The sequence below is a fragment of the Rhineura floridana genome, chromosome 3, assembly GCF_030035675.1.
Source record: "Rhineura floridana isolate rRhiFlo1 chromosome 3, rRhiFlo1.hap2, whole genome shotgun sequence".
Lineage (NCBI taxonomy): Eukaryota > Metazoa > Chordata > Lepidosauria > Squamata > Rhineuridae > Rhineura > Rhineura floridana.
The window spans coordinates 144,317,761-144,327,891 of NC_084482.1; positions in this window are offsets into that span (position 1 = coordinate 144,317,761).

Below are 10,131 nucleotides of genomic sequence, written 5' to 3' on the forward strand. Positions count from 1 at the left end.
CACTCTCATGCTTTCTGGCAAACTCCAGAGTGCTTTCAGATGGTACTTTTTGAGTAATGGCTTCTTTCTTGCCACCCTCCCATACAGACCAGTGTTATGCAGAGCTGTTGATATGCCTGACTGGTGCACCATTACTTGACTCCCAGCCACTGAACTCTATAGCTCCTTCCAAGGGATTGTTGGCCTCTCTGTGGTTTCTCTCACAAGTCTCCTTCTTGTTCAAGCACTGAGTTTTGAGGGATGGCCTTTTCTTGGCGGTGCCTGGGGGTGTGATGCAGCTTCCAATTCCTGATTATTGATCCAACTGTGCTCACTGGGATATCCAAACACTTAGATATTATTTTGCACCTTTTCCTAATCTATACATTTGTATTACATTATTTCTCACTTCTGTAGAATGCTCTTTGGTCTTCATTTTCCTTCTGATCCATAGCCTGACCAATGCTTCAACAGTTCAATCCCTCAACAGGAGTTTTTTTATCCTGACAATATGATAGCAACTTTAATGGTTCACATGTGGATTCCAATGGTAAAGTAATTGTTTCCTCGACAGGGCAATTTCTTTCACCTAGAGCCAGTGTGGTGTAGTGGTTAAGGTGTTGGACTATAACCTGGGAGACCAGGGTTCGAATCCCCATACAGCCATGAAGCTCACTGGGTGACCTTGGGCCAGTCACTGCCTCTCAGCCTCATGAAAACCCTATTCATTGGGTTGCCATAAGTCAGAATCAACTTGAAGGCAGTACATGTAAACTGGGAGCTTCCACAGCACAGGGGTTGAATAATTGCAGGTCCGGCTCCAAAGAGCGGCCAGGTGGAGCCCTGGCTGAGGGCCCTGCGGCCCACAGGGACCCCTGAAGGGCCCCTCGTTATGGTGGGGGAGTAGTGCTCCCCATCCGTGGCAGGGAGGCAGCTGCCTGCCTGCCCTCTCCCCTGCCTGCTCGCCCGCCCGCTCGCTTGCTCGCCCTCCCTCCAAACTGTCCCCCTGCTTGCCCTCCCCCTGCCTGCTCCCTCTCCCGCCCTGCCACCCGCTCGCTTGCCCGCCCCCCCGCTATCCTCCCCCCCGCCTGGGAGGGAGGGAGGGAGGTGGGTGGGTGAGGCTTGCATGCGGGTGCCAGGGCCCAGGGCAGGCAGGTGCCCAAGGGCCCCAGCATGCCTGGGGCCGGCTCTGAATACTTATAAAAAACTGAAACATGTTGCTTGCATGTTTCTTACAAATATTTCCCAACATAAAACCAATGTGTATACCCTGGAAGCAAACAGCAGGTGTACATGATATCCAGAGGTTTAACAGAATTTAAGGCATAAATCATTCCAGATATACTATTTGTTAACTTACTAATGTTAACTAACAGCAAACCACAGAAGCAAGTTAACTAGCGCAGGTCAGAGAAAATATACACTTACTTCCTTGGAATATACATCTAAATACAGAGGATGATATCCAAACCAATAGACCTTCCATTTGTGCAACAGGAGCTTCAAGAACTGATATAATATTATGGAACCAACATCTATTGGTTTAGATGCATACAAGGGATCACAATGCACAAAATACCTCATCTTTTAAAAAATGAGATCCCAGGTGCTACCAGATTAAGAGAGACAACAACTCAAAAGATTACATGCTTGATGCACCCATTTTTAAAAAGTGAACAAATAATAACTCTTTTGCAAAAGGAAATATTTCTTGTAAGACACATCAAAGGATCAGGGTGGGGAGATCAAGTGCCCTATGTCTGCTATTGCTACTGCTTGATAGTCTATCTGCTTGGAGTGGATGTCGCAATCATGCCATTTTGTGCTGCACTGCTATCTAGTGGTTATTTTGTAATATGTCTCCCAGTTATGTTTAACTGTTCATTGCACAGAAAGGTTTGCTTGCGTTTTTCTTTAATATTACACAGTACTTAGCAGTTTCTGCATAAAAGAGGCATTCACAGTGTTCAGCACCTTCTTTCTGAAAGTAATCCTGTGTCTTTAACTATTGCAGCAAGAGGCAGAAACCTAACCAGGGCAACCTTTCTTAATATAGGTAGGTTGCAGTGAGGAAAAGTGTTAAACCAGGCAGATGTTAAATGCTCTGAAGTCCTGCTAGGAAAAAGTGGCTTACTTAGTTGCAATAACAACACCAGCATTCTGAGGATTGTGTACTGCTGGGGTCAGTTATTACATTTCATCTCTTCTCTGTCTCCTTCCTTTGTTCCCTGGGTTCCTGAGGGGAAAATGGAAATGGACTGCCTTCAAGTCGATTCCAACTTATGGCGACCCTGTGAATAGGGTTTTCATGGTAAGCAGTATTCAGAGGGGGTTTACCATTGCCTTCTTCTGAGACTGAGAGGCAGGGACTGGCCCAAGGTCACCCAGTGAGCTTCATGGCTGTTGAGGATTCGAACCCTGGTCTCCCAGGTCGTAGTCCAGCATCTTAACCACTACACCACACTGGCTCTCTCCTGAGGGAACCCCCCCCAATATTTTATGGCCAACCTGATATTCCTATTTTTAAAAACACAAACTAGGCCTCTAGTTTTACAGCTGCATGCGTCCCAAGAGCCAGGAAGTTCCATATCATCTTTATATGATCACATTCATTGCACAGAGAAAATACTGGAAGAATGTGATTTTTTGTAAAATCTGTTCACAATGATATGGGGTTTCAATTTCAAATAAAATCCGTATTATGTCTGCTTCCAGTATTGCATAATTACACTACAAGTTTATTTATACTTAAATTGAATGTTGCCTCAAGTAGCCATCTGGTGGAGCTTTTCTGTATTGTCAGGGGTCTGTTGACATCAACTCCAGGAAATGGAGTTTTAGATCCTTCGGAGGCCCACTGTGAATTGTTTGCAAGCTAATGCTTTCTAATTGGTTTGGAACGATGTTCTGTGGGCAAGGACTTGTGAGATTGGTGGAATCATTGTCACATGCTGTAACTGTACTCTATAAAACAGCTTGCACACAGTGCCTCAGTGCAGTCTCTCCTGGATGTTTCTGGAGGCTGACCCTGCATGTACATATGCATATGCTTGTAAAGAATAAAGGCCTACCTTTTTGCTTCAAGCCTGTGTCTTCAAATTTATTTAAGGACTCCCAGCAAAAGATCCCAATGGAGAAAAAATCTCCTACATTTTAGCCCCCTGGCAGTTGTGCTGTGGGGTGCCACTGGGTAGCTGTTTAACACCTATATGAAGCCCTTGGGAGCAGTCATCAGGAGATTTGGAGCAGTACGCTGATACCCAGCTCTATTTCTGTGTAACATCTGAATCGGGAGAGGCCGTGCAATCCCTGGACCACTGCCTGGACTCGGTGGTGGGCTGGATGAGGGCCAATAAACTGAGTCTGAATCCTAGCAAGATGGAGGCTCTTTGGGTTGGTGCTTCCCAAGTTTGGATAATTGGTCAGTTGCCTGCTTTGGATGGGGTCCTACTCTCTCTGAAAGAGCAGGTTCATAGTCTGGGGGTGCTCCTGGATCCATCTTTGTCGCTAGAGGCCCAGGTGACCTCAGTGGCTAGGAATGCCTTTTACCAGCTTCAGCTGATAAGACAGCTGTGGCCATTTCTGGACTGGGATAGCCTGACCACTGTTGTCCACGCACTAATAACCTCCAGGCTGGATTACTGTAATCGCTGTATGTGGGGCTGCTCTTGAGGTTGGTCCGGAAGCTGTAGCTGGTGCAAAATGTGGTGGCGAGACTGCTCACTGAGGCAGGGTATCACCAACATGTCACCCTGCTGCTGAAAGAATTGCACTGGCTGCCCATTTGCTATGGGGCCAACCTCAAGGTTCTAGTTTTGGTGTACAAAGCCCTATACAGCTTGGGACCAGGATACCTGAAAGACCGTCTTACCCCTTATATACCCTGTCAATCACTGCGCTCTGCAGGTGAGGGCCTCCTGCAGATACCATCTTATCAGGAGATCCGTTCTGTATAACATAGGAAACAGAGCTTTAGTGTGGCGGCACCTACCCTGTGGAACTCCCTACCCTTAAATATTAGACAGGCACCATCTCTCTGTTATCTTTTTGGTGCATACTGAAGACCTTCCTCTTTCAACAAGCCTTTTAAGTTGAGACTTTATCCCAGTCTGCTTCTGTGCTGGAATTGCTTTTTAATATGCTTTTTAAACTTTTTTTAAAAACAATGTTTTTTAACCTTTTTTAAAGAAAAGAAACTATTTTTAAAGTTGTTTTGTTTTAATGTATTTAATGTCTGCTTTTATTATGTTTTAAAGTGTTTTTAGTGTTTTTGTTTGCCACCCTGGGTTCCTGCTGGGATATAAATAACAAATAAATAAATCTTGTATTTGTTCTTGTTCTCCTACAGATAACACAGAGATGTGTTTCTTCCAAAGACAGTGTTCTGTATTGTCCTCAACTCAGCAATGGGGAAGGGCTACAGCTCAGAAGTATAGCATCTCCCTTTATGCAGAAAGTCCCAGGTTCGATCCTCGGCATTTCTAGGTAGGGCTGAGAGAGAACCTTACCTGGAATCCTGGAGAGCTGCTGCCAGTCAGTGATGACAATACAAAGCTACATGGACCAATGGTCTAACTCAGTGTAAGGCAGACTGCTATGTTCTTCACTCCTGTTCTTTCCCCCCCAGCCACATGGTGCTCCTGTTGATGCTCTGGCTGCTTTTCTGATGGGTCCTGGATGTCCATGCCTGGGAGTTCAGATGGGGGGGCTCTTCTTAATATCTCCCTGCTGAGTTCCATTTGGCAATCTCAGCTGTGGCACCCCAGCCCCTGAAAACCTCTTGGCACCTTTTCTGCTGAGAATTAGACAACAGGTTAAAGTGCATCTGTTTTACCCAAGGTTTTGGAACCAAACACTGAGGTATCACTGCCATACAACTGAAAGTTTGGTATATAGAGTTTATGTATTTTTCTGTGTTTATTGTATATGGACATTTTATTATATTTATTGTTACCACCTTGAGATCTTTAGATTATGGGTGGTATATACATATTTTGAATAAACAAATACCTTTAGAAACACATGGAGTTTTTTGGTTATTTTTCAAACTGCAGCATCATAGCAATCCTAGATTCATCATACATGCTCAGTATGCTTTGTAAAAGAGAATAAAGCAATGTTATTTGTGAATAATTGTCCAGGGGAAATTAGCAGAAAACACACACCATTGTAGTATGTTTATAACTGCATTCACATATCTTACTTGTACTAGATGTCAGGTAAGCTCCAGCCTTAACTGATTTTAGGCACTTGCTGAAGTTAGGCTGAAATCCTAACTCCACTTACCTGGAAGTCAGCCCCACTGAATACAGTAACACTTACTTCTGCGTAGACATAGTTAGGACTGCAGTGTTTATTTACTAAGCATTTGCTACTGCCATTATCCAGTTTGCCATATATATATATTTCTGCTATGGATTTTATATTTTTCTGGTTTTATTATATTTTTCTAAATATAAATTGCTGTAAACTACTAGGTCGAGGGAAGTAATAGTCCCACTATATTCTGCATTAGTCAGGCCTCATCTGGAATACTGTGTTCAGTTCTGGGCGCCTCATTTTAAGAAAGATATAGACAAGTTAGAGCGGGTTCAGAAGAGGGCAACGAGGATGATAGCCGGTATGGAGAACAAGTCTTATGAGGAAAGGTTGAAGGAACTTGGCATGTTCAGTCTGGTGAAGAGACGGCTGAGGGGTGACATGATTGCACTCTTTAAGTACCTGAAGGGCTGTCACATAGAGGAGGGTACAGATTTGTTCTCTGCTGCCCCAGAGGGTAGGACTAGGTCTAATGGTTTTAAGTTGCAGGAGCGTAGATTCAGATTGGACATTAGAAGGAACTTCTTGACAGTAAGGGCAGTTCGGCAATGGAACCGACTGCCTAGGGAGGTGGTGGGATCCCCTTCTCTGGATGTCTTCAAGCAGAGGCTGGACAGCTATCTGCGGGAGATGCTCTAGCTGTGGATTTCCTGCTGTGAGCAGGGGGTTGGACTCGATGGCCTACAAGGCCCCTTCCAACTCTATGATTCTGTGATTCTACCCTAGAATTTTCAGTTAAGGGTGGTATATAAATGTTTTACTAAATAAAATAAAAATATCCAAAAGTGTGTTGAGAGCAGGTTATAGTCTTTCACCCAATACTATATCAAATATAGTACACTGACTCTCATGTTTTTGGCTCCCTTTATAAAATGAAAATCACGTGACACACACTCCCCTTCTTTCTCCCCAAACATATCTTACAAAAAGCAACCCAGATGTGACATTGGAGTAAGCAGTAAACAAGATACGCAGGAAGGAAGACAGGAAAAAGAGGCTCCAGGTATCACATTCCCTGCATAGACAGCCCCTGCTGTCCTTAGCTATGATAAATAGCTGTGGCAGAAAGAGATGTCAGGAAGTGGTTCTGTCAAACTGCCCAGAATAGCTGATAAATTTGCAGAGGATGATAATAACACTTGCCTAGGCTAACAGAAATAAACTGCTTGCAGTGCCTGAATGGAGCAATGATAGAGCTGGGAGGTTTATGGTACAAGGACATCATGATATAATCATCATGATATAATAATGCATTCTCCAGTTAACGAGGATTTTATTGTTTTGTGTTTTACTGTTTATAAATTTTATATAGCCTCAGGTGCCTTTTTTTTGGAAGGGTCAAAGCAATGAATGTATCTTATAAGCAAACGTATCTGTTGATTTTTTAAAACCCACCTCAGGTCTGTAGATTTCATATGAAACTGTCTTATATAATCATATCATTGGTTGACTTCCTTTTTGTTTTCTGCTATAGCTGGTGGTAGCAACCCCTGTGCCCCACCATCAACATACAAGGGAGAAAAAGTATGAAGAGGGGAACATGCTCTATGCACATAGCTCCCACATGATGTGTAATCCTGTACAATCAAACTTTTACATCACAGAGGGTATGTATAACACAGAGCAGGCTCCCCTCTTCAAACCTTCTACCTCGCACATGGGGGACAGGGTCAGCAGGAGCAGCCCCACTCTGCCCCTGATGTGATGTTAATCACATCAAGGAATAACAGCCAATAGGGCTTAAGTGCACTTAAGCTACCCTAAAACATCACTTGGAGCTCCTTGGAGAAAATATAAATTACCCAGTAACACAAAATATAGCAATAGTCTTTAACAGATTAAGCACTCTAGGCTGAAGCTCAAAGCTAAAACTAGTGGAAAGGAGGCTGCAACCCTCTGCAGTCCTTACCAGCTTCAGATTGTTCTCCAGCCTCCAGTCTTAAGTTCTAATATTAACTATGCATCTAATTTAATATTATTTATGCATAATTTTATGTGTAAATGTACTAGGAAAATACCACAGGACTGTTTGCATATTGTTGATACAAAGCAATGGAGGATGTCCAGGTGGTTGTACAAAGGATGTACATAACAAGGACTGTAGCACAGCTAACCTATGACTTTATCGCTTTTGTGATATCATGGTAGCTAGGTGCATTTTTTCTGGGCAGAAACGTTGTCCGTGACAGTGGGTTGCTTCGCATTTAGGCAGTGTTTTACATCCTTCTAGACAACAGAAGGTACCACTGCTGCCATCTCCCTTTGACAGTCAAGAAAGTGGGCTAGACAAATTCTATATTCTTCACATGCCTGGAAGGCAAATAATTCCAGCATTCCCTGAAATTAACAAAGCAATGATGGAACTCAGCAGCTCAAGGGATCAGTCACCTAGTTATCCTGTTCTCATACATAACAAAAGGCTACACTGTAACTCAATTATTTTTTGTCTGTGAAGGCCCTCACTACAGGCAGGCAATAAGAGAAATAAGTTGTGGATTGTTCATGACTGGTGCAAGTATGTGTCACGTTAGTAGAAGGTTCCTGCTGCTGGGATTAAGTAGAGCAACATCTGTCAGCCTGAAGCTCCACCCTTTGTAAAGATTACAAGCTTGCAAGTCCTTGTTTTACAACCATAAACAGACTTGCATCTGAAATGGAACTCAGTAATAAGCATGTTATTACTGATCTGGGTCAGAAGAGTGTAGGATACTTTGCTTCATGTAAAATTGATATACCTAATCAGACATAAGAAAGGAGAAACGAACATCAAGATAAGTAGTTATTGTTTCTGATGTGCCTAATTGTTTCTCCTAGTGAGCTATTTTGTGAACAGGAACAGTGATTTAGATTTGCTATCACTGTTAGACCTGGTCAGTGATTGGTCTACCATAATATTGAAACATAAACTAAAGGGAGGGGACAGTTGGTAGAATAAAGTAAACTTTTTTGTTCCATATTCCAAAGAGGAAAGGCTATATTTTTAATAAGTTTTATTGGATCAACAATTAAGAGCTGTTATCAAGAAGCCTGGCTCAACTGGTGCCCTGCATACACTCCAAAACTGTGCGTGTGGTTTGGCTTTGCTCTGACTAATGAGAGTCATTGTGGCAATCAGGGAATGCCTCAATGGTGCAAGCCATAGATGATCCAAGCATGTGCCAGCCACAGGCAGGAGGCTATAATTACCTAATTTATTCCTGGAACCTATAACCATATGTAATGCAAGTAATGCCTATAATTTGGCCATTAATAATCTCTGGAGAGGGAATGGATACCAGCCAGCAAGCATATCCTGCTTTGAGTAAACCACATTTTATATTTTCTGAAGAGTTTCAAGCTTGTCCTCTTTCATGAAGGGCAAGATCACCTTAACAGACTCAGAAAAACTCATCACCAGAGCCTTTATTGATATAATGATAGTTGCGTCCAGCCCGGAGCTTTGTGAAAAGCCATTTCCAGGTTGAAGTTCATTGATCATTTTTTCCTATAACCATAATTAATAATAATAAAAACTTGGTGCACATTGCATCCATAATTTGTTAAACTTTTTGGGTTAACACCAGTAGGCTACTCCATACTGCTTTCAGACACCTTACTGCCTCGAATGTCTGTGGGAGCTGGTCTCTGTCTATCTCTCAGATCCCTTCCTTGCCTCCCCTTCCCCTTATGCCTCTGAAACATGACTGTTATTTTCTTTGGGATTAGCCTCTATGGAGGGGCATCTACCAATGTCTTTCTAAAGGGAAAGATTTTTTCTATTTTTGAACCAGGTTAAGAGGGCTCAATGTAACCCAAATTAAGATAAAGATGAAAGTGAAGCACCACAGCATTTGAAGGATTGTGGTGGATGAGAGGATTATAAATCTATGTGGGGGCAGATATAGAGCCATTACCACCACCACCACCAGCACCACCAACAAAGTAAAGAATATTTGGAGAAAAATCATATAACTCCTCAGTTACAGCAGAAATCCAGTTTTTATCTCCCTGTTTTCTTCTTATCAGTCAAGTAAATATTAGCATCTTAACTCTTCAACTTCTTTCTAACCCCTCTGTTTCCCTGATCTCACTTTCTCTTAGCTCTCTCAAAACTCAGAAACTTTGTATGTGAACTTTCCCTTTTCTAGTTTTCTCTCTCTCACTGTATCTAAACTGAGTCCTTAAGATTCCATATAGCCTTTCTATATAAGGAGACACTCCACCTTCATCCTTCTCCTGTCCTATTATCGTAATATTAACTAGCCACCCAACATGGTGGGAGGCCTGTGTAATGTCTTTGAACCCTTTTTACTCTGCATATTTCAGTAATAGCATGTCAAAATGCAGAAGCCATTATTTTTACCCTTAAACCATTGGGTTTTTTTAGAAATATTACATTTGCAACACTGGTGTGGTTATTGATGACTCTACAGAGCAAGCATACTAATACTGGTTCTCCATTGATCATTGCTAAGCAAGGTATTGATAGCCAATGCAATTCTGCCTGTAACATGCAATCATCTCCATTAAAGATAAAAAAAGTAGTATTGCTAATTCCCCATAATTAGCTTTTCCATGAATACATGAGTAAGACACATGTTCACATGCATGCGTGTACTGGCACATGGGCAGATCTTATACCAGAATAATGGAGGAGGGGGAATGCCACTGTTATCTTTGCAATGTATTTTGAGTATTTTAACTGCACGAGCATACATTTTATATATAATATAAAATTAGAAAGCTGCATATTAATCTATATATCTTTATGAGCATAGTAAAGTGAATTAACAAATTCTGCAGAAAAAAATATCTCACAGATTTATACAAAGGGCAGGAAATGGACAGACAGCA